Genomic DNA, 23833 nt, shown 5'->3' on the forward strand with positions numbered 1-23833 from the left:
ACCCACCAGCTTCAGTCAAAGGGATGACTTCAGTCCCTTTCTTAACTAATCCTGTCACTGTAAAATCCTACAGTCATTCTTCCACACATAAAGGGAAAACGGACTCACTAGGAGGACCTAGACTCTTTCAGCTTGAACTGTTAACCAATGGTGGAAATGCAAGAATGCTGAAGTTGTGCCTTCAGAGCCAATAGAGTGGATTTGTGTGTCCCACATGACTGTGTTTCCCCTGTCTTTCACATGGGCAGTATTTAGTTCAATTCAGAACTGCAGATAGTATAGCGTGCAGAGCAGCAATGGGATGTCTGAGCACAAGTGGCTGACTTCCAGGCGACTTCAAGAAGTGCATTTGTACATTTCTGCTGAATTAAATTGGAATTCTGCACCCTTGACATCCTCCTACCCTCCTGGTCTCTGCGGAAGGAGACAGCAACCTGCGCAGCACAACAAAACTGTGAGTACAGGTCTATTTATTTTTATTTTCAGTCTGAAAAGCAAATCGCTTAAAATCATCAAAATGCTATGTGCACCAAATTGAGGGTTACTTTTTTGTATGAGATGAACAAGTATCAAAAGTGTTATTCAAATTCAGAAATATTTCTTGCATGCTTCAAAAAAAAAAAAAAAAAAAGAGTTCTCCTCCAGGGCAGTGCCTGCATGCACGCTGCATGCCACACTGCTTCCTGATATAGCCAGCATGCTGCTTTGTTCATGAAGAAAAACAAAGACAAAAAGCCCTACACATGTACGTTGTTCACTTTTATTTGTACCGTGTGTCTAATCAGGCCTGATCTGTCCCCAAGGGGAAAAAATAAAGGCAAACTTTAACTCTGCCAGCAAGGGCAGCCCAGACTTTGCATTCATCTGACAGTTATTATAATTAGCTATGAAAGACAGCGAAGACACTTTGGGGCAAATAGCTCTAACATTTGGAACAATGAAGTCGAGCAAGGTTCCCATCCCACCCCTTCCACGGGGGGAGGGGGAGAGCGAGCGGCCGGGGGAGCGCGAGGAGAGGGTTATGGCTGTACTGAGAAAACACCACCGGCGCAAGATCTGGACTCGCTCAGCCCGAGGAGAGGCTTTTTGATAAGCAACTTTAACTGCCTCTTGACTGCGATTTGCATTCGCTCGCCTGCCCGGTGGGGTGGGGAAGGGTGTGGGGCTCGCCACGGCACAACGTCAGAAGGTCGGGGTGGAGGGGGCACTGGGGACGAAGGGGGCAGAAAGAAGAGAATATTTCTAAGCAAGAGGCATTGCAAATGCTTCCCAGGGCTTTGCTGGCCAGATCTCCTTAAGCCCAAGTTGATTTCTGGGCAAGATTTATGAGAGTTCTCAAACAGAAGCAACAGACAAAGCAGAGCTTTTTTCCTTCTCTGGGAAAGAAATTGAAGCCAAATGGATAACTGTCTAACAAGAGGCACCGATTTGTATTTTTGTTCATTTCTTTGCAAATGTTTGTAAGACCTTTAATAAGGTCTTTCCCCCTGGCTGCCCCCCTTTCCCCCCAGCAAAAGTTAGATTCTGAAAACTACATTCAGAGGGGAAGAAGCGAAGACAATAGAAATCTGACTCGGTCCTGGCTGGGCTGGATCTCTAATAAAGCATGAAGTGAAAACAGTTTCTAAGTGAAAGATGAGCAGACTTCTTTTAAAAAAAAATTAAGTGCAATAAGGAGAAATTGTTGAAAGACTCCAGACGCTACTAATTATGGCTTAAATAAATCTTCCTGGACAGATGTTTGCTTGCTCCCACTGCGGGAAAGGAACGTTAAAAGACACGTTTTTTTTAAAAAAGAGGATCTGAGGCAAATTTTTTTTTACCTATGATTTTTTTTAAAAAAATACCCCATTTTATTCTTTGTCTGCCCTCCTGTTATCTCCCCCTCCCCCAACCACCGCCCACCGCGCGCTGAGACACCTGAAGGCTAGACATAATGATCAACAGAGCTGCGCTCGCCTCGCTGGATTCCAGCCAGGTTTTTTTCCCCTCCACAATCAAGGAGCCTGCACGCAATGCACGGCAAGCCCGCTGCTCTGCTATGTGCACATCAGACAGAAGTCTGAACCCGGCTGCAGGAAGATTAAAGACAAACACAATCCTTTTCTCCTTTCGTTGGCCCCACTCAGCTTCGACTTCATTGCGACTCGCAAATAATTGGAAAGAAGAAACTTTGTAAATATGTACACGCGCTATTGTGCAAAGCACGTGCTTATGTGCGCACACTTTCCACACAGCCTAACTATGGGCATCCACTATTTCAGATTTTACAGTGGTTTCTACTCCAGCTTTCCCGTCAGTGCAGTATTTTATGCTAAGTTCATGCATCACTTCCACAATTGCCGAGCAGCTCTTGTATATTACGTAAAGGTTTTCTGTATGTATACAAGGCACTGGATAAACGCAAATAGCATAGAGCCCTACGTCTGGAAGGCGGTCATACTGAAATACTTAAACACTTGGTTTTAGAGAGATTAGCGAGATCTCCTAGACAATTTCGTGGCAGTTTAAAACCCAGCAGCAGCCAAATGCTTTGTGGGTAGGCTGTCCGTCTGCAAACGGAAGGAGGGGAGCGTGGCCGGGGGCCGCTTTGGGCCAGCTGGCCCCACAGCCGCGGCCTGGCCCCCGCCACAGCCCAGAGCAAGGCCGCCGGGCCCAGTGCCACCGCGCCGCCGAGCTGGCCTTGGGAGCGCCCCTCTCCCCAGAAGAGTTGCTCTCTGTTTGGTGTGGCGATGGGTGGGGTTAGAGACACCCAGGGAAAAAGCAGATTCAAAGCAGTTTTTGCTGTTTAATTTTTCAATATATTCTATGTGGACCTGGTTTCTAAACGTTCTTTGGAATTGCATCATCTTCGGGTGCAAAGTAGGGTATGGTACGAATGGTGGTTATTTTTTGCTCTTCGGTATGGACTTTGTGTGAACAAGACTTAATTGAAAATACGTCTCTATATAGGCATACAAAGTGTACTGCTTTTAATTTACTCCCTGAAAAGGCTTAAACTGTATTTTAGTCAGACTAACATGCATCTTAATGGAAAGATAGGACTTTTTTTTTTTAAAGCTATTTTCTTTATTATCGCTAATAGGCGCAAATTAAAAGGGAACCCAGCTTTGATAGCCCATATATTTAGCCTTTAAAAAAACTTCCTCAGCAGCAGAGACATAAAACAAAAGGTTGCATCTAGTGATAACACTATCCACAGGCAAGGTAAAGGTTCTCGAAGGGAGATTTCAGAGGAATAAAGAGAATGAATTGATAACTACAGTCACATTTGAATTACTGTGTTTTTTTAAAAACAAGGGATCGAACACTTCTTTGAATGAACATTTTACATACCTTGTATGAAATATCAGCTAATTCAACACAATGGTTGTGTAAGTACCTACGTATAAATTATACATGTCTATATACATGACTTCAGTAGTAACAATATGCTAATTTTCTTTCTACTTTCTCTGGTGTATTATGCTTGAAAAAGAAATTTTGTCACTTAAAATTTTATAAATGTATTTCAAAATAACGACTGCAGCTACATTTTGAAATACTGACTTTTATTTTCTTAAATGGTAATGACATAAGCAATCATATTTTTTATCCGTTTCCTAAAGACTGAAATCCTATGCAAATCAATTCTTCAAGACTTCAGAAGAGATTTATATGCTACCTTGTATTAGAAGGGAGATCTCAACTGGCAATTTATATAATGTTGGTCAATGCAAAAGTATTAACCACATAAAAGTTAAGCATTTAACCCAAGCTTATGAATACAGGGCCCTTGGATCCATGTTTAGTTCAACACACTTTCCTTCTCCCAGTAAGTTCTCCTGTTTTTTGTGCATGCCGGGTGTTCAAGAGCTCCGACTAAAGTAGGTAGGAGAAACAAATGTCCAGCGTTTTTGCAAATATGACATTAGCCTCCAGCTGCTGTTGTCCAGGTACCAGAAATTTAGAGCTATGTGATTTAGCTTTTTACATGAAGAATTTATTTACTTAAATGTGAAAATTCTGACCTGTGTTTTTTGCTGACTTCTTTAAACTTTTAAATAGTTGCTGATGTCGAAACAAAGCAATCGTGGAAGCTCATGCATATTTATGACTTTGTTCCTTAAAAGTTTGATGCCTATTACAGCTCGTATCTTATCCTATGCCCTCCAATTGGTTGTGCAAACTCCATGGGGCTACTCATAGGAACTTCAAGTTCGAATTCCTAAGTCAAGTCCTCCCTATCCCTCTCCCCCCCGTGCTCCCCCCTATAGCATCTACTTGTTTGAGCCTTTCCTTGTTCTAGCTGAAGTGCAAGTTTTAGTCATAAGAATAAAGTGCTCAGGATTACTTCCAAAACTTTCAAAAGATTGGCTGTTTCACTTATACCTTTACACAGCAGAAGTAACTTGAGAGCCTACCAGAAATGCAGTCAGTCTCAATAAGGTAACGGGGTCAAACGAGCTCATGCATTACAGATAGGAAGAGGACTGCACATTGCATTTTTATAGATAAAAAGCACAGAGTGGTTTACTGTAAACAGATTTCTGTTTGATATTTTGGCAAACTGTTGCAAAGACCAAACTACAGCTGAGCCAAAATGACTTTCGGCATGGTACAGTTAGACCAGATGGCCACGTGTTCTTTTCTTATTTAGATGAGACTTTTCCTTTCAATAACATCTTTCTTCCTGACCTGCTTAAAAATTCCAGCGAATGAAATCAGCACAGGATTTTCAATTCTAATTGACCATGTGCAGAGGAAGGGCCAGTAGAGAAATCAGTAGGGCCATTGTAAGGCACACTGCATCAATCTCCCCTTTGTCCTGAATCTTTTCTAGTATGAGCTAAAATAATTAAGAATATTTCATTTATATTATTTGTACAGCAGCAAATCTAGTCATGTTCCAGCAAAAATCATTGCAAGTTCTTCTTTTACAAACGTGTGCAACAAGGAATGTCTATCACACACCAGACAAACAGGTACTCAGCATCATTTCATTGCCAAATATTCAAGAGAAATAAAAACCCTCAAGCAAAGAGTGAATAAAAAAAGGAAAGGTGTAGGTGAACTAAGGCATGATGAACTGTTTTCCCTTTTCTAGTGAGATCAGAAAAGGGGAAAGGAGATGGTACCTAAGGAAAAAAACATTAAAAAAATAGAAAAATATAATTTTAACTATCCTAAGTACCCACTAAAAACATCTGAAATCTTCAATTGCTATTAAAATGCCTACGCAGATTTTACACACACACACCACCCACAATAAGTGGGTTGTAGATCATGGTCTCACTTGTGTCTGAGAGCTACACGCAAAGTACAGACTGTAAATACTGTACATATTACACACAAATATTATCTACAGACATATGCACATAGATTGCATCCTAACAGTCTTAGATACATTTTTTTTTCTTTTTTTGATTTGGTGAGATATCACCTGTGGACTAATATAACAATGATTATTGAGATTTAGCAAGCCAAACATGCAGAAGTTACACGACATCCCACCTATACATTTACCTAACGCACAGGTAATGTAAGCAAATAGAAAGAATCCTTTAGAAGGAAAGGAAAAAAAAGACCAACTGAAAACAATGCAGAGCAAGGTGTTTTTGTTTGTTTGTTTTGTTTTTCTCCCCACAGGATAAAATTTGGCAATAGATTTGCTATTACTATACCATTTTATACAAATTTGCTCAACTTTTTCCGGTTTAGTTTAACATTATGCTTGAGCGGTTGATGGTTTTAGATTATCACTGTAAGCCTGAACCAAGAATCTACCAAACAGCTCTAGAAAATACTTTTTGAAAAATAATTATGAGAATGGTTTAGGTAAGATAACCTTCTGTTCTTCAGTTAAATCAGTTTATCATTAAAACCCAAATCACTTTCTAAATGTAAAGTGGAAAAAAAAAAAAGAGAGAGAGAAAATACAGTGGGCAATATGGCCTTGGGTGTATGTCAAGCATGCAGTCCAAGTAATGTGCATGAAGAAACATGCCTGAAAAGATAAAACAAAGCACAGACTTTGGGACTGGCCAGGCAGACGTGGTAAAAGGTCTGGTTTCAGCTCTCCAGCAAGATGCTTTATAGCCTTGGGCAAATCATTTAACTGCCTAGCTTCTCATCTACGTCATAGTAGTAGAATTTGAGTTTTGAATACATGGTTATTATTGTGAGGCTAGTATTGAGATACCACAGCAAAGTGTGCTGGAGACACCTCAGATGCTTGGAAAGAATGTAAATTCCAGACAGAACAATAATCTTTTTCTCTCTCTCTATTTTTTTTTATTTATTTTATTTTTTTTTGTGCATGCGTGTTAGATCAGGTGATTTTTGCTGTGGTATTTCTATAGCTATAGATAAGCAAGACTGTTTCTCAAGAGGTTCAGATAATCAGTTCTAGCTTAATTTTCATTTACTTGAATGTTCTATTTTAACTTTTTGATAGCAAACAACAAAACATCAGAATATAGGATAAATAGAAGATACTACTCCATCCGTAATGATGCTCTATATTCAGCATATCGCACTGCCATTCAAGACCTCACTCTAAAATGCTGACTCCTGTAATGCTAGCTAAAATGCTGGCTTGTTTAACAGGCAGTCCCAGGATACAGTGACACTAACTGCAGGCCAAATTGCTGCACTGCATGACTTAGAGTACCAAATGCGAGTATCAGGTATTTACCTCCTGTACTTGTGTACGAAAGCCCTGATCATGTAATGGTGTTGAGCATATTTTTACTTTTAAAGCCTTAAGGACAACTAGTGAACCACTTTCTTGCTCAAAGTTCAGCCTATGCTTTAAGCATTGTGTTGAAATAGGTCTTAAATGTCTATAGAACCCTTCGCCTTTACAGTGAGAAGTAAATACCCTTGGCTGTGTTCTGCCCCCTTAGCTGGTGGAAGTTAAATTGTGTACTCAGTTTCACATTTCTATTTCTATTGACAATCTGATGCCACCACTAAACAGATGGCATTGGAAAGCCCAGGGCAGCAATTCTAAAGTCACTGCGCAGGAACAGAAATCAGCGGGCCTGAAGATCATGAGATTTCACAGAAGATTTTCTCAGGCCGCCATTTTGTGATTAACTGAAATTATGGTGTCGCACACATGGAACTGAAAACTTTTTCCTCCATTAGCAAGTATGGATCTCCATGCAAACAAAAAAAACATTTTTCAGCTGAATGTTTCTATTAATATTCATCACAGTATGAAAGAAATACTCAGACTTTCAGCTGTCTTTTGTCAGTGCTGTTCAAGATCTGCGAGAACGCATCAACAAAATGGCAGCGTGGCAGGTCTGCTGGCTGTCTCTTGGCTGGTTTGCAGAGAAGGTAGGGTGGTGAGAACCGGGCGAGGGGGAAATATCCCATGTGGAAGCACGGCCTGGCACGGTGCTCAGAGCAAGGAGGTGAAGTCAGCAAAACATGCGTGGTTACGTGCAATTGATGAGCTGCGTTTCACCAGCCTATTTGTACTGTCCAGGCTCCAGACTATATTAGCAGTCTATCCAGTTCCTTAAGCCTTGGGATGCGGATAATGGGATTGGACAAAATGATTAAAATCAGTTTGGTCTCGTGATTTCAGCTAGTAGTGTAATAGAGGCAAAACTGAAAGACTCAATTGTATGATAAAAGTACAAGCACGTCTTTGTGTTTTACCTCTACATTTTTGCAGTTTTTAGAAATAATTGGTGAGGGATTTTTTGTTGTTGTTGCTGTAGTATTAAAAAAAAAAGCAACAATAGCAAGCAACATGATCATTTTCTTGCAACATCCCAATTGAAACTGATTTTGTCTATCCAAACAAGCAAGCTCAGAAGAAATTGCAAAAATAAGTATTATATTACATATTTTTTTTAAAATCTCTAGTTAAGAAGCTTCAGGAAAAGGATGCATATAACTGCCTTTACAAAAAAAAAAAAAAAAAAAAAACAAACTTCATTTTCCAGAATGCCTTATCCATGACATGTGTTTGTGCTTCTGTTTTCAAACATTATTTTTAGTTAACCTGAAACCACTTTTTAAGAAGATAATTTGCAAAAGAGAAGGTTTAAGAAGATGAGAAGTCTAGTGAATTATAGTGAAGGAGAAAAGTGGTTCTCAAGGTTGATTAAAAGACATAAAAAGGGTTAAAAATTCAGAACTTTATGTAAGAATTAAAAATGAAAGAGAGCTAAAAAGGGGAAGGGGGAGGAGGGATGGGGGAGCTAAGCTGCTGGTGACTTGAGTGTATTTATGGATTACTATGTCCTGAAAAGAAGAAAACCAGAGTTGTAAGATGACACTGCAGGGGTTGTCTGGACTTTTCACCGAGTGTAAAGTCTGTTTAGTCAGTGTCTTAATGCCTAATGCTGACCTTTGCCCTCTTCACTCCTCCCTGCTCCAGGTGCAACATTTTTGCAAGTGCTTTAACATTATTGGAAAGTTTGTGCAGGTTTCACATGCTGCAAAGTGCAAAGACTTTTACGCAACAGCATCCATTACACATGCAGTATCAAGGCACAGCAATTTTTTAAAAATCCTAAGTACACAAAATTATTTTATGCATTTTCTGCTAATAGTTATTAATGCACTAAGTTAATAAAAACAAAAGCTTCTTTGAACGATACAGAATTTGCACAATTCTATATAAAAAGATACAAGATTAAGTTTAAAGCAGTGTTGCATACTCCCCAGCGCCGTGAATTATAGCAGGAGTAAGCAACGTATGCTGGCAACTCTATTGATCTCTCTTAAATTAATTCTCTTTGCTATGGAAATGGGAGACAAAACCAGAACCCATTGCTTCAAAATAGCCAAGGTACTGCAGCTGATTTTTGTCTGAAAAAATTGATTTCTTGTGGAGAAATCACACCAAAAATATATTTATTTATAAATATAAATAATGTCTGAACAGATAAATTTTAAAGAAAAAAACAGTACTTTTAGTCTAATGATAAAAAAGAGGTGAACTATATAAAGTCTGTATAATTTACACTTTGATTTACATAAACAAGCAGTATAGTAACATGTATATTAAATATGAGATGCTATATATCTGCAGCTGTCAGTGATTCACATAACAAAAGATGGCACATACATGTGTTATTCACCTATGCATTATATTTAGTAGATGGTTGCTAAGATTTCTCAGGACTTGCAATTGGACTTTGCAGTAGAGAAAGTATAAACTGAATATCATCATCTTCGAGACCATTACAGATTTTGTGTTGTTTCAAAAAAAAACCTAGTACAATGGTAGTTTTCTGCCACTGCGTCAGGGAACCCATTTTGCACATTCATATTATGCTGATAGCTTCTTGAGATGCGTACCTGGCATTTAAGATCCCTTTCTTCACCTTACGATACCATTTACTAAGATGTACTCCAGGTAACTACAGCATAAATCTTACTGGAAATGCAGAACTCCAGTACATGTTTCATGTGTTTTGCGATCTATACCAGCTAACTATGCCTAAGAAAAAAATGGTATTATGATTTAGACATTTAAAGCTTTAAATAGCTAACTAACTTTCCCACATTCATTCTTCTCTGAGCTATGCTGCATAACATTCATTAAGGTGGAGGAAAAGAACAGAGGGAAAGGGTTGATTTGAAAAGGTTGAAGGTAGCCTTTATGGGGAAACTTACTTTTTCAGAAGTATCTAGCCAAAATAAACCAAGATAACACGTCTTCTAGGTACAGAATTACCTCAAGGTGACAACTGCACAAGAAGAGGTCTGATGAGGGTTTACACTGAGAGAACTTCCATGAAAAATGTGTTTGGGTTTGGACTAGAACATTATACCTGGATTCCAGACGTGACGAGCAGCCTGATTTTCCTATGACATCTCTGTAAAGTTAATTTAGGCCATCTTCATTTGCTAGATAGTTTTAAGGGGTTTGGTTTGGGACTTTTTGTTGCTGTTGTTTGGTTTTTAACCACAAAACAAAAATAACACTTACTTCATGATCTTACTATACTAGTTTATTCTATGAGTATGAGTAATTCAAAGGATCAAAAATTCTGTGAAATGTCCCAAAAGTTATATTCCTTGATTTCATTACTAACATTTGGACTACAAGAGAATCAAGAAAAAAAAAATTTTTTTTTGTATGACAGACTATTTCTAGAGCTGGGTAGCTTTATCTCAGCATGTAGAGTGCTCCTGTTCACAGTGCAGCTGCTAACAACTCATCAACACTCCTTATTTAAGAGTAGGTTACAATTAGAAGTCAAAACTTTAAAGCAACCTGAAATGTTGTTATTCTTTGTAAACTATACAACTGGAGTTGATTTCTAGCCAGACTGTATCCCTTTTCTCCTGACATTGTTTACAAGACACATATTTAGTGCAGGTGGTACTCTCCTTAATTTCACTGAAGGTCAAGTGTACTTGTCATAATTGTATTTTTCGCACAGCTGAGAATTCAACTACTTCTGTAGACTGAAAACAGACATTGTTTCTGTGAGGGAAACACACAGCACTGAAGAGCTGGTCTTGAAATAAACAAAATGAAGTAATTTTTCACACAGTTTTCTCCTATCTCATCAAGATCACCAGTTCTGAGGTTGCTCTGTATCAGTGGGAACAGCCATTTGGCTACCACCACTTAGAGAACATCACAATTCTTTGTCTGGAAAAAGTTGTTTCAACTGTCTTGGTTTAGGTGGCTACAACGAATCTTTTTCAAGACTGTGATTGGATATAAAGTTCTTATATGTCTGCAAATGACTGATCTTGCAATGGCTTACAAATATAAAATCTAATAAAAATGCAAAATTAGCCAAGTTCCTACTTTAAGTACAGAAAAAAATAGATAACCAAAAATATAAATTGATTATGCCTTCTGCTATTTTGGAATGTCAAAATAGTGTCTTTCAGAGAAGACTCACATAAAGCTTATTCTCTGTAAATTCTAAACTGATTTGTTACAATTGTCACACACCATACTAAATCTGCAGAAAAAAAGGCATGATAGAAATAGGACTATTCATGTGCCTTGATTCATTTGCCATTATGAATTATCAGTCCCCTCACAATTTAAAAAGTCCACCTAATAGAAATTTTTCATTTAACCTTCTTTTTCTGTGAGTACACATTTCCTTCATCCTCCAACTTATGACCATTCATAACTCCTTCCTTACAAGTTTTACCCGAAGAAAGGAAATTAAACCAACCATTACTGAATTGTGCTTGTTTTCAAAGTTATTTTCCATGTTTGTTGAAATTAGATATATTGAAAAAACAGGTGTCTCCTCCTGCAATTTTTTTATAATACATCAGTCTTATGCGACACTTAGGGGAAAAAAAAATCTTCCAGTAAACAAATTCCTAATGTATCATAGACACGAAAGAGAAGAAAATATAACGCAAGTCCACCACCAGGGTCAGAGCTCAGGTGTTCTCCAGAGCATCAGCTCACAAAATTCTAAAATAAAATAAAATTCTCCTGGTGAAAATCACTTGCTGATGAGCTGCTCCTCACCCATCTCTTCCACCCCCATCCAATCTGCTTCCTCCAACTACTCTGTACTGCATGAAAATTGTGGTATTCCCCTGCAAAGGGTGCACTTAGGATGTAAAAACTGCATCTAGTTACCATAAATAGGAAAAGTTACTTTAGATGGATTAGTTTTTTTTGTTTGTTTGGTTTGGTTTTTTTACTTAAAAGTACCCATGCAAGTAAAATAGTGCCCATGTGGGGCATTTGCAAAGATATACATTGTTGTTAAATTCAGACAAAGATTAGGATTTCAAATCTGCATTTTTGCTATTAGTGGAAAAAGCACATAAATCACCAGCTTGCAATCTGAACAATCTCTTTCATAGTTTCCCTACTTGCAAATTTAGAGACAACTTTCCTCAAAACAGAAAATAGCACAGTAAAGAGAGAATTTAGTCTCATGAAATTTCAGTGAGTCAAAATGTGGGACCATCATTACTTTCAATCTGTGAGATTCATTTGACATTTTGTTTCTAGATCCAAGTTTCCTCTTTCCTCTCCTTGTTGGTGACTCATGTCCTTAAAAAAAAAAAATTAGTTTGTTTTGTGATAAAATCCACATTTCAATTCTATAAATCACATTCCAAAAAAAAAGTGTGTGCATGTGTGAAAACCCTTTAACCAGTGTCCTCTGATTGTTTTGTATGTATGTTCAGGGAAAAATTAAACTTAACTTAATTTAGAGAGTCATTCATCATGATGATTCTACCAGTACCAGCATTCTAGCTGAATTTTTCAGGCTTGGTGGCAAAATTTGGGTAATGCATTTGAGATCTTTTCCAGGAAAAATCTATTGGTCATATTAATGAAGTGAAACCTTAGTAACTTAAAAAGGCAATGAAATTCACGTCTTTTTCAAAGAGAAATTAAGAATTATGAAGTTTTTGCCAAAAGACAAATTTAACTTTATTAAAGTTCAGACTTTGTCTTGTACAAAGAAATTGGTCAAAAGAAATGTTGCATCAAGTTCATGAGCATATTTCTTAGTTATGTGACTGTTTGAATTGGTTCTCCTAAGAAGATGGCAATGTACCTGTTCCCGTTCAGCCTGTTTTGTAGCAACTAGCTCAGCTGTGGTGAAACTGAATTAGGATAATCCCCTAAGGAAGGCTTCAGTGGGTTAGGACTTCATCATGTGTTTTCAGCACATGTGAAGATTCCTGGTGGAAGGAGACTGACACCTCATATAAACAGATTATGAGAACCAAAAGACCACTGAATTCACTAAATGGACTTCACTGAACTCAAAAACTTTTTATTGTGTTAAGACCTAGCTCTCTGCTTTGTCCTCTGCTAGGTAAAGCAGTGCGTGGTGCCTATGTCCTCTCATTTTCTTCTCTTCTTTGGGATTTCCTGCTGGATGCCCTTGGGATTCACTGTGTGCTTTGGGCATTGAGGGGAGAGCAGAAAGTCAAGAAAATTTGAGATTTTTATGGGAGAAGAGGTTGTGGCCTTTGGCTACTAGATCTTAATGAGCTTCCTGCTTCTTTTCTCCTTAGCTTTCTACAAAAGGAGGTGGTGAGCATAAAGAGAACTGGAACTGTGCATCCCTTCTTGCCAAAGATTTATCATACGGTATTTTATATTTAGAAACTTAACTTGGCTGGCATTTCTCCTACTGCACAAATGTAAAATGAGTGAGGTTATCATAGCATGAAAGAGAAATGTGGGAGAGAAGACCTACTTTTCAATTGTTCTATTTGAAAACTCATACTTTATTTCACAACAAGCAATGAGATTCACTTAAACGTATTCTACATTGGAAGAAACTGGGCATTCCTCATTATGTGAGAATATTTCTGAATGAAGACCTTCTGTATTGTTTTCCATTTCCTTAAGAAGGCCTTAGACTGTACCAGCTGTCTAAACATATTTACAGTCTCTGCACTGCTGCAAAACCACTGTAGTGGAATTTGTGTAAGGGTCAAAGGTAGCATAACTGAAGAGTTCTTGTTTGGGGGTTGCTTTTTAAGAGACAAGAAGATAGCCATGCATTTTCTGCAAGCATAGCTACACATATAGATGGCTCATTGTAGAAGCATTTGTTAATCTTGATTAGAGATTCAACCTTTCTAAGTGACTGTTGATCATTTGGGAAGCTTTATTTTTTTTTTTAAATGTAGTTCTACATTTTGTAGCTTGCTTTTGACTTACCTATTGCTCTCTACTCCCTCTTTCCTTTCTTTTTTTTTTTTTTAATTTATTTATTCAATGCTAGTTGAACAACAACATCAAACCCCTTCTCTCTCAGTGTACTTGCCAGATTAATTTTACCTTTACTTATTCACTGGGGGGAGGGCGGGGAGGAGGGCAGTACACGTTTTGGGTAAGATGATAACAACATCTGAAGCCAGGAGCTGAAATGAGATCAGATCAAGCTTACCTAAATGCAGATAAGAAATTTAACTGTTCACTTGAATCAAATGCTCAAAATTTGAAGGTTAATATAATTTATGAAATTTCTATTTGGAGAATCCCTCCCCCATCCTCCAGGAAAGACATCTGGGTAGCACTGAATGGAGTTTAGTGTTTGAACGTCCCATCTGGTTTCATCATGTTAACACATGATTCCAAGTCATTCAAGAAGTATGAACAATGGATATTGTATTCCATATGCTGCCATGTGGATTTAATCTTTAAAAGATGGTGGCACTGTAGAACTCAACCTTTTAGTAAAAAAGGTCAAAACATTTAATGTACAGCAAACTTATTTCCCATAGTCTCAGGAATGTCGAATTTTATCTTACTCTAAAAGCAATAAGCATAAGACACCTTTCTTATATAGTACCATTCCCATTCTTAACCATCATATCTTGATAAATCAAGAACACAATTCCTAAACATGGCATCGAAAAGAGACATTATGACAGATTTCCACATAATTTCATGGGAAATTATTTCATTATTTCAGATGACTTCCACGTTGCTTAAAAGCAAATGTTGAAATTTGCTATAAGGCAAATGGAAGATGGGCACTTTTGCCTTCCATGCCTAGTAACTACCTTTTACTGGAAATTAACAAAACCTACAAAGCATCTCTTCCAAATAAATGGTGAGTGTTTTCATCAGACCAGTATTACTCTGTCTCAGTGATGTTGAAAAGAACATCTCATTCCTCTCCTCTTGAATAAAAATTCAAATTTCAATTAACATCTCTTATTCCAAAAATTTTAATACATGTATTTCTTCATAAAAACAACTGACCCAAGGTCCTGTAACAGTGATCTCAACAAGTATTTTCTATATTTATTAATTCATCCCTAGTAGGAGTAAATATTCAATAAGTGCCTTGTTATGAAAAGTCAATAGAACTAATTCCAAACTGAAAGATCTTCATAGAAACTTCAGATGTAAGCAAGTATTTAAATATTTGCTAACTGTCCTTTAAGAAGATAATAAAAGTAGATTATTTCATTTGAGCACTTGGAAAAAAGAATGAATTTTACCTGTTAGGGTGAGAAGATGGGGAAGTAAATAAAGAGATTTGGGAGAAAAAACATCTTTTTAATGGAATGAAGCACAGCAAACATGTTTGAAAATTTACACCATGTGTGTGAACATGTCATTTTAAAGTCACATTGCTGAATCTCAACTCTCATTTTATTTTTGGTGATAAGACCCTTGAAGATGTGATTTCTCATCAGAAATCCCTGGAAATGGACTAGAAACAGGAACTAGCTCATCCTCAAAACTGTGAAGCCAGAATCAAAGTTGTGTAACAGGGCATTATAGATTTGGCTGGTAAGGAAAGACAAAGAATTCAATGGAGAACGATAAAGGAGATTAAATTACACCATTCAACATTTTATGAGCTCAGTTGAAATGAATCTTTTCAGTGTCACCACAATTACCAGCCAGCGCACAGGGTGAAGTAAGCTAGATAAAAGTTGGTGAGAAAAGCAACATGGATCATGTGACATCAGGATTTTCACACCAACATCTAAATCAAAAGTATTTAAGAGGCTATTGATGATGCTTGAAAGATCACTCTTGTAACCTTGGAAATTTGTTTATCTCATGTTGTTTCGGTTGAGAAAACCTATCCAGATAATCAGAACTATATTATTTGGAGCTTGAAGGGGCAAAAGAGGAAAACATAAATGCTCCAATTTGCATTAGGTACATGAATGACTTGTAGGAGGAACTAGCGAAGCTCACAGCGTAGTTGCATTGAAGGTTAGCTATATCAGTTGGAGATTTTCCTTAAACATATGGAGATCATATAGACTATTAAATAAGCATGTTATAAGGATTCAAGTGTCACCCCAGGCTGATTACCACAGGGAAATCATTGAACTTCCTAATTTATGAACAGAACTAGAGAATGCAAGATTAGAATACAGATGATCGAACTTTGCTGTATTTAATATGCTGTCTCATTCTTCCTATTTAATAATTAAATAATTAATTAGTGACTGTGTTCCTTGATGACCAGCTTGGTTTTACAGAACTAAAAGAGAACTGTTTGGTTCATTTTGTAATACTGCTTTCACCTCTTTACAAGTAATAATGGTTGAGCACTCATTCAGTAGATTCACGCAAGCTGCAGCAGACAGCCTGTGTGAGAAAGTCCTGAGAGCGTGTCGAATTCAAGTACTCTGTCTAGAAAGGCATAGCTTTTGAGTTATCAAGACCTACTCCTTCAGTTCCTTATGTTGGCAGGCACAGAGTCTCCAAAATACACAATATTTTTCTGTCTGCAATTATTAACACAGTAAATGTTAGGAACCTCCTTCAATCATTTGTAGCACCTAAATTACCACAAGCACTCATCAGGCACTAAACAGAAAAAGGGAAAACAGAACTGAAGTACTAAACCAAACCAGTGTGAAAACACATCTAAGATCTTACATTTCTTTAGCATTATGGGACAGGAAAAGCATGCAAGAGCCTTGCTTAAAAAGAACTAAAAAAATCCTGTCTTCTCGGACTTAGAGAGTTGGTTAGGCCTTATTGGTTCCATATAAGCATTTTGCGCAACATGACTTCTCTTTTTACGGTGGAAATCTTTGACTTCTCACACAAGATCTAGAGTTACAGTTGGTTCTACTCGTGATTGGTTTTGCTTAAGATGCAGCCAGAAAAATACAAAGATGTAGCAAGACTTTCCAAAGGAGGAAGAATTCATTCAATGTTGTAGCTGTTTTATGGCAAGTAGTTAGGCCACACTGGCCTAGCTAAACCACACAATCAAGTAATCAACAGCAGTATGTCCATTTTAAGAGGGCAGTAGCAGCACCTGATAGAACCGTTGTTACTGAATCAGCGCTTCTCTGATTTGTGTTGTGTGGGATGGTAACGGTAACTTTTGGTTGTAGAATGGAGTAAAGAATATGTGTTTTCCAGTACATTGTATTCAATCATCTTGCTCCTACCTATGCTAAACTTCATAAAAAATAGAATGTTTCCACTATTGTATTCTGCACTAGGAAGGATGGATATCTCAGCAGTTTGATTTAAGTTCCAGCATTAAGGTAAAATTAAGTAGCTTTAGTGAATGTGTCCACTCTTGCTGGATATCTACACAGAGTTGCCAGTAACTGAAGCTAAAAGGTTGTCCTAATATGAAGGTTTGCAAGGGCAGTCTGAATTCTGACTTGGACTTTGATTATTTGTAAATCATGGCTAGCCGTATGGAGGCTCTAAGTGCATTATGATCCAAATAACTAAATTCAAATTTAAATCTTTTCTCCATTAATGTAACTAAGACATTTGTGCACAGCAGACATTTGAAATCTCAGTCTCTCCCTCTTGCTAATACAATCTTGTTTTCCACATATAAATGGCAAGCTGCCAATTAGGGAAGTACACACTCTGCAATGCAAAGGAAAATAAGTAGATATGTCTGTATGTATAACTACGAGTCAGAGTATTGTCTGGTGCAGCTGGAGTGAAAAACACTCCAAAAAAGCTAATTACAACTCCAGTCTTTATTATTATAAGCTAAAGCCTTTGTGAGCTAGAGTTACATTCTTCACTACGTTTTATTAGTTGTATTTAAGTTTTACTTTGTTTTTCTTCTTCCCCCAATTCAAACACATGAAAATAAAATTGTGTCAAAGCCATTAAAACAAAACAACAACAACAAAAAAAAAGGCAATTTATCAAGCCATAGAACAAAGAACACTTCTCTTCATTCTTTCCATTACCTCTGTGGAAGAGCCTATGAGCTGCTTTTAGTTCTACATAGAACAATTCCAATATAGACACCACAGTTTCATTAAAATATCTACCAAAGAAAACCTATTAGTATGGACTGAAACACTTTTATAAAGCTTCCTTTTCCCTTAAGGGAGGAAAGAGCAAGTTACTGGTGAAGTCAGTGGGTGACCCACACTCCTGTTCCAGATTCAGAGTGGTATAAAATGAGAAATTCCCTTTTGCTCATTCCCTGACTGGCATGCTGTGGGAAGACACGTTAAGATTACTTCCCGTTATTCATTCCAGAGTAAAACAAAGGAAATTGATAATATTTCAGACATTGCAATACAATAACATAGAAATCTAAACAATTCTGTATGGTATATCACATACATACAGCCATATATCAACCTCAAAACCTGGTGGTAATCATCTGTTCAGCATACTGAAGAAAACATACAAAATTTACAAAACTAGGAACACCTGTGTTCTCTATCTATACTTTCTGTACAGGTACTGAAAGCATCTTGACCATCTACAAGGTCAGCACCGTTGTTGAACTGGACAAAATAAAAATACAACCATCGTCATATTCATCCTCCTCTCTAGTTAAAAATGAGAGACTGAGCATAACTAAATTGTGTAGGCTCTATAATCTCTGCATGACCGTGTTGCATGCTCTCCACATGAAAGGCTTGGCATCTTCTTGTGCCACACTGCTCAACATAAGCTGCTTTGCTGTAATTCACAGACCACTTCTGTACAGGAGCATTGCCATTTTTCATTTGCAAAAATCAACTATATGAAGTGTTAGAACTTTCAGAAATAGAAAAATGTGTCCTACTTTTAACTTAACAGAAAGCGGCATTTCATCTTATAGCCTTGCCAGTGCACTTGTTAGTAATGTGATGTGATGTGTCATGTAGGTTTAAGTGAAGTTGTTTGCCTCAAGGATCAAGTGCCACTTCTCACCAGAAATGCAAGATTTCACTTCATGTTTGACTTCTAATTCACAAGTAGTATTGCTTCTGAATATCAACTTTTCTGTCAAGCTGGAAAATAGTGATTCATGAAGTTAAACTTCAAGTGGTGTTGCACCATTTTTAACAAACTCCTTCAGAAAACATTGCTAAGGATTAAAAGGAAATCTGTGTTCAAAAACACATATACTGACTCCAAAATAGCTCTTTACCATCCAGTAGTAAATCAACTGTTTTAGACAGATCTCTTCATTCTTCCTAAATTTTCACTGAAATATCATGTGGAACAGAAGAAATTTTCAACTCTAAAATAGAAATTTTGTGGGCTGGAAAAAGTGAGTTTTCTGCTTTCCTGTGGTCATAAAAATATTTATCAGTTTCCCAGTTAAAAAAATAACAATGAATGGTATAGTGATTCATTTCTGTTTACGAAGGCCTTCGTATAAATCAGCAATCTAGCATTCAGTGGTCACACATATTCAACAGAGTCATGCTACTTAACCTCACCTTCACACAGGCATAACCACGTGGCCCCCATTAAGTTTTCTATGAGCCAGAAGGACCTCAAAGTTGCTTTTCAAAAAAAAAAAAAATCCAACGTATGCATGATAAATAACCCAAGATAGAACTATATTGACAATCTGTAGGAAAATTTAGCAAGGCATCTTATGTAGCACAGTATCTACTGCATAATTTCTAGTAAAAAGATTTTAGTCCATTTTGGACAAGTGCAACCACTTATGCCAACTTTTCAAATTAAAGATCTGGTAAAACCAGTTAATAAAAACAGAACAATGCCCTAACTAGTCTTTCAGATAATGTAGTTAACTAAATTTTAGTAACAGAACTATAACATCACAATCCACACCCACCTATATATATTTAAAAGAATAGCAACAATTAAAAAGGTATGGAAATTTATTCAGGGGAGGGGCTTGCTGATGAGCAGAATTTTGGAGGAAGAGGCAAAGGAACAAGAGAGTCAGCTCGCTGCCTAAAATAACTCTTTTGCTGCCAGAAGATTTTGCCTTCATAAAATAAGTGGCACCTAGAGCAAACCAGACCAGATAAAGATTTTCTCAGCCTTTGATTATGACCAGAGCTAAGCAAATAAGTACTTGACGAACCCTGCTGAATAATCTTTTCCTGTGTCTTCGAAGCCTTCATCATGGCATGATAGGTATCAAGGCTCAAGAGTTGCTACTTTTATTGAAAAGCATCTTCAACAATTACCGAAACTATGGTAGGCTGCCATTTTCCAAGTCACGGAACAATGCTGTTTGGAAGTCAGGCATCTCAGGGGACTTCACTTAGGAAAAAAAAAAAGAAAAAGAAAAAGCTTGTAGCCTTAAATCTTCTCCTAGAAAGTTAGGTATACCCTTGAAATAAAAGTGCTGGGGAGTGCTTCAGAGGATCTGTAGAGATTGATCTGTTTGAGGTGTGAAATGAAGGAAGTATTTCTAATAAGTACAAAGCCCATATGGATATTTTGAGCTAATATTTAAGACAGTTCCCTTAAAAGAAATTGCTCACTGTGAATCATGTACTGGACTTGCTTTCATTGATCTTTGCTATTAGCAAGTTGCCTCAGAAGATTAAAAAAGAGCCTGGTCATTATAATATCCAAAAAAGAATGTTGTCCAACAAAAGATAAAGCTCTTTCTTTACAAAGCAAAAACCAAAAAATTAAAGGATTCCATGTTTAAAAGAGAACTACATGAATATTTAACAAATATATTTTCCTCTATAGTGTGCAAGTCAAGGATATGGCACTGTGCTTGAGAATAAAAGGTAAAGATGGACTAAAATTTGTTCCAGGCTCAAATATGGTTTGTCGTGAGTCTCATAAACATTAGATATCTCTAGAGGTGGAAGAACAAAACCAAACTTGAATATACCCGCTACTCCCTACATACTTCAAATCATTCTGGTAATTTAGGTTGTTAATACATATGGATTTCCTTTTATGGCATGGATTTTTATTGAAGGATCTCCATGCATTTTAATGCACAGTGTATTAATTTTAAAGAGAGAATCATTAAAAGATAATCATATATATTTAAGAAAAATGCTTTAAAGAGTCAAACAAATCAAAAACTAATGACAGGAACATAGAGCAGGTTTCAGTTCACTGAGAGCTACTTGCGATTCCAGAGAAATTTTGTCCAGAAGTTTGCAAATGTGAAGAGTCATCATGCTCTTTTGCAATGCTAGAGGTCAGTAAGTTTCATGAGGATGTTTTTGCTGGATTTTTTTTTCTAGTTAATAAAATTCAAATGAACTCTTAAAACCTCTTCAATGAACCAACACATCACTACATCAGGCTGTATTATCTGCAGCACCAGGAACATTTGCCAGGGCGTATGCTGTTGTGCCACCGTTATCAGAGCAGCTTGTGAAGGAGGAACAGGGCCAGAGGCCAAATTCTTTCAGCTAAGACTCAGTGTAAAGCAATATATGCCACCCCTGTAGATTCCTTCCCCCTCCCGAAGCCTCCCCTCAGCTATGACCTTATTGCAGGTGAAAAGCAGATCTACATTCTGGAAGCAAAACAAGATGGACAAGAATCACTGAAAAGTATTTCAAGTCCTAACTTGAAAGCAAGTAGTATTAACATGTTGATGTCTATATATGCTAATTTAATTAGTAAAGCGAAGGTACTATACACCATACTACTGAGAAGCAAGACTCATTGCATGCACCAAAATATTATTTGACATACTGTGAAGAAAATGATTTACTAAAAAGCTTTTTGTTGAATAGTATGATTTATGTACTCATGAAACAGGTTTGGCCGTATCAGTCCCACTTCCTATGCTAATTCTACTCAAGGAAAATGTATTGTGCAGAGCTTGGCAAAAAGAAAAGTGTAAAGTCTGTGGTTTTCTTATTTAATAAAACTCCCTTCCTGTAGCATAAATGAAGGCTTCTACTACACCTGCATCAAGTATACAAGCTAGTGAAGGATGTGAACTTGCCAAAAAATAAAAAAGTGCTGGCTACTTACAGAAGAGAATAGAACCTGCTGTTTATGAGATTGGAAAGTGTTTTCTTATCCAAAAATAAAAATAAAAACAAATCCACTTATTTAGCTAGTCAAATCATATTTAGTTTACCAGTGAGAAATACTGTTTCTGGAAGGGAACAGCTCAAGGTAGTTATAAAAACTTTTTAGAGAAGATTTTAGCAAACAAACAGGAGTCTAGTTTCATCATCGTATATGCTCATCTCTTGCCTTGTCCAGAAAGAGTTGTGCTTAAAGGAGAAAGAACTTCATACACATTGACTTGATGTGTCTGAGCTTAAACTGCTTAAACTAATACATCAAGAAGTAACCGAAAGGAAGAGAAAAAAAAAAAGCTCCTTGATACTTCATATACTTAAGTATATCTTCCTCTGATTGACAGTGGTACAGATCAGTTTAAGTCTCTGATGGTTGAAATGGGGATCACAAGAAATTTTACATTTGTTTTCAACTTTCTCTATGTAAAGCAAAAGTCTGTCCTTCCAAAATCAGCATCTGGAGCATGTCTGGATGAGAAGTACAGTGTTGTTTTTGTTTTGTTTTGTTTTTTGTTGTTGTTGTTCCTGCCCCCCCCCCAGTCCACACTACTTCTACTTCTGTCATGGTAGAGAACACGGTAAGGATTCCTGGGGTATTGTCCTCCTCCTCAACACCTTCCAGACAGAGGGAAAGACTTCAGAGGCCTGTAGAACTCTAGAACACAGCTGTGTGAACTTTCCAAGAGCTGGCCAATAGTAGTCATGATAAATGTAAAATTTCAAGTCAATTCTGTAAGTCAATCTACTTTCACATATTTCACAGTACTTCCACAGGATTCTCACCTATACAACAATTATTTCATTTAAAAGAAGGGTGAATGGAAATATTTTTAAATTATGTGCCAGAATTGTTACTGATTAAAACAAGTGGAGCTTCCCAAATTCTGTGAATTAAAAAAAAAAATCCTATTCTAATAGGAAGTGTTATAAATATAAATCCTTGAAGTATTTAAATAGTCTGGAACGTACTTAGAAACTTTAATATTCAAATTTGACTGCAAATGTATTTTCCTTTATTTCTATTCTAGTTTGTGGGGTTTTACTTTTTTATTTTATTATTATTTTTTTTATTAAGAGCATACCACTGAATCAGAAGAACTTCTCTTTACTCCTGAGTATATTTTATAACACTGGTCACACACATAGAAGAATATGCTCAAATTACTTAAAAATCCTCAAGGACAAAAGAAATTGTGTTAAAAGCTGTGATATAATCAGGGTACCTACAGTTACTTTGAACCTTGCTACTTTGACAGAGTGGGCTTTGGACAATATCTTATTAAAAACAGCCCTCATCCTTTTAGAAAAAGTGCCCCATAGCATCAAAAAGAATTTCCAGTACTATATAAAATAAACAGGAAATTGAGAGAATAGCCTGGAAACTGCTAGTTCTCAAGAGAGTTTCACTTGGAAGCTACATATCTATAGGTTTAAGATAACAAAATTCTGATACCAATATCTGTTCCTGTTAGTACTGTACTTTCCATATCTTTTAGGTGAAATTGGGTCTATACCAGGAATCTTATTTTACACTATCCTACACTTTACTACACTTGTTAATTTCTGTGAAATACACATTTGACCAATCTGCAGGTACTGGTGAACTAAGAACCACTGATGTGTTACTGAACTGTACTATCATACAATTCAAAGAATTCAGTCTACTGGTTGACCACCTTTCATTCTAAAAGAAGCACCCTAAACATTAAAGTTCTCTTTAAGCATGCAAATGTCACATCAAAAGCCGAATACAAAGATTGGGCTCAATTTTAAAATGCCCTTTGGAATGTGCAATTGAAGATATGCAAATTATTTATTAAAAATGTTTGTGTATTGTCTCGGTAATTAGAAAAGTTTCTAAACCTAGGTCAGCATGTAAACATCTGATTTTTGAAGGTCCAAAGTAAATGAAATAAATTCATACAATTTTCTTCAAAGCTTTTCTGTGCAACAGAGCATGGTTTGTTGTTGTTGTTTGTTTTTTTGGTGAGAAAGAAAAAGCCTCTTGTCCACCATGAACTTTCCTCAGGAACTGAACTAGTTATTGCAGTTCTAAGCTAGGAAAAAAAAAATCTTAACACAGTATTTTCAAATTGTACCTGAAGTATATGGTAGTATATGGTTATACCCTGAAAATGCAACTTCAACAGTTGTCTTCTGATTTTTT

General features: G+C 36.9%; 1 long non-coding RNA gene across 7 annotated transcripts in view; it reads left to right on the plus strand.

Annotated features, from left to right (window-relative positions):
* The first annotated feature begins 252 nt into the window (after positions 1–252).
* The window catches only part of LOC310903462, a 65500-nt gene continuing 41919 nt past the window's right edge, over positions 253–23833 (plus strand). For all 7 annotated transcript variants that reach the window (XR_014587554.1, XR_014587555.1, XR_014587556.1 and 4 more), the window contains exon 1: positions 253–454. This is a non-coding gene — a long non-coding RNA (uncharacterized lncRNA). The remainder of the gene's footprint in view (positions 455–23833) is intronic.

Source organism: Anser anser, assembly GCF_964211835.1.
Source record: "Anser anser genome assembly, chromosome: 8".
Lineage (NCBI taxonomy): Eukaryota > Metazoa > Chordata > Aves > Anseriformes > Anatidae > Anser > Anser anser.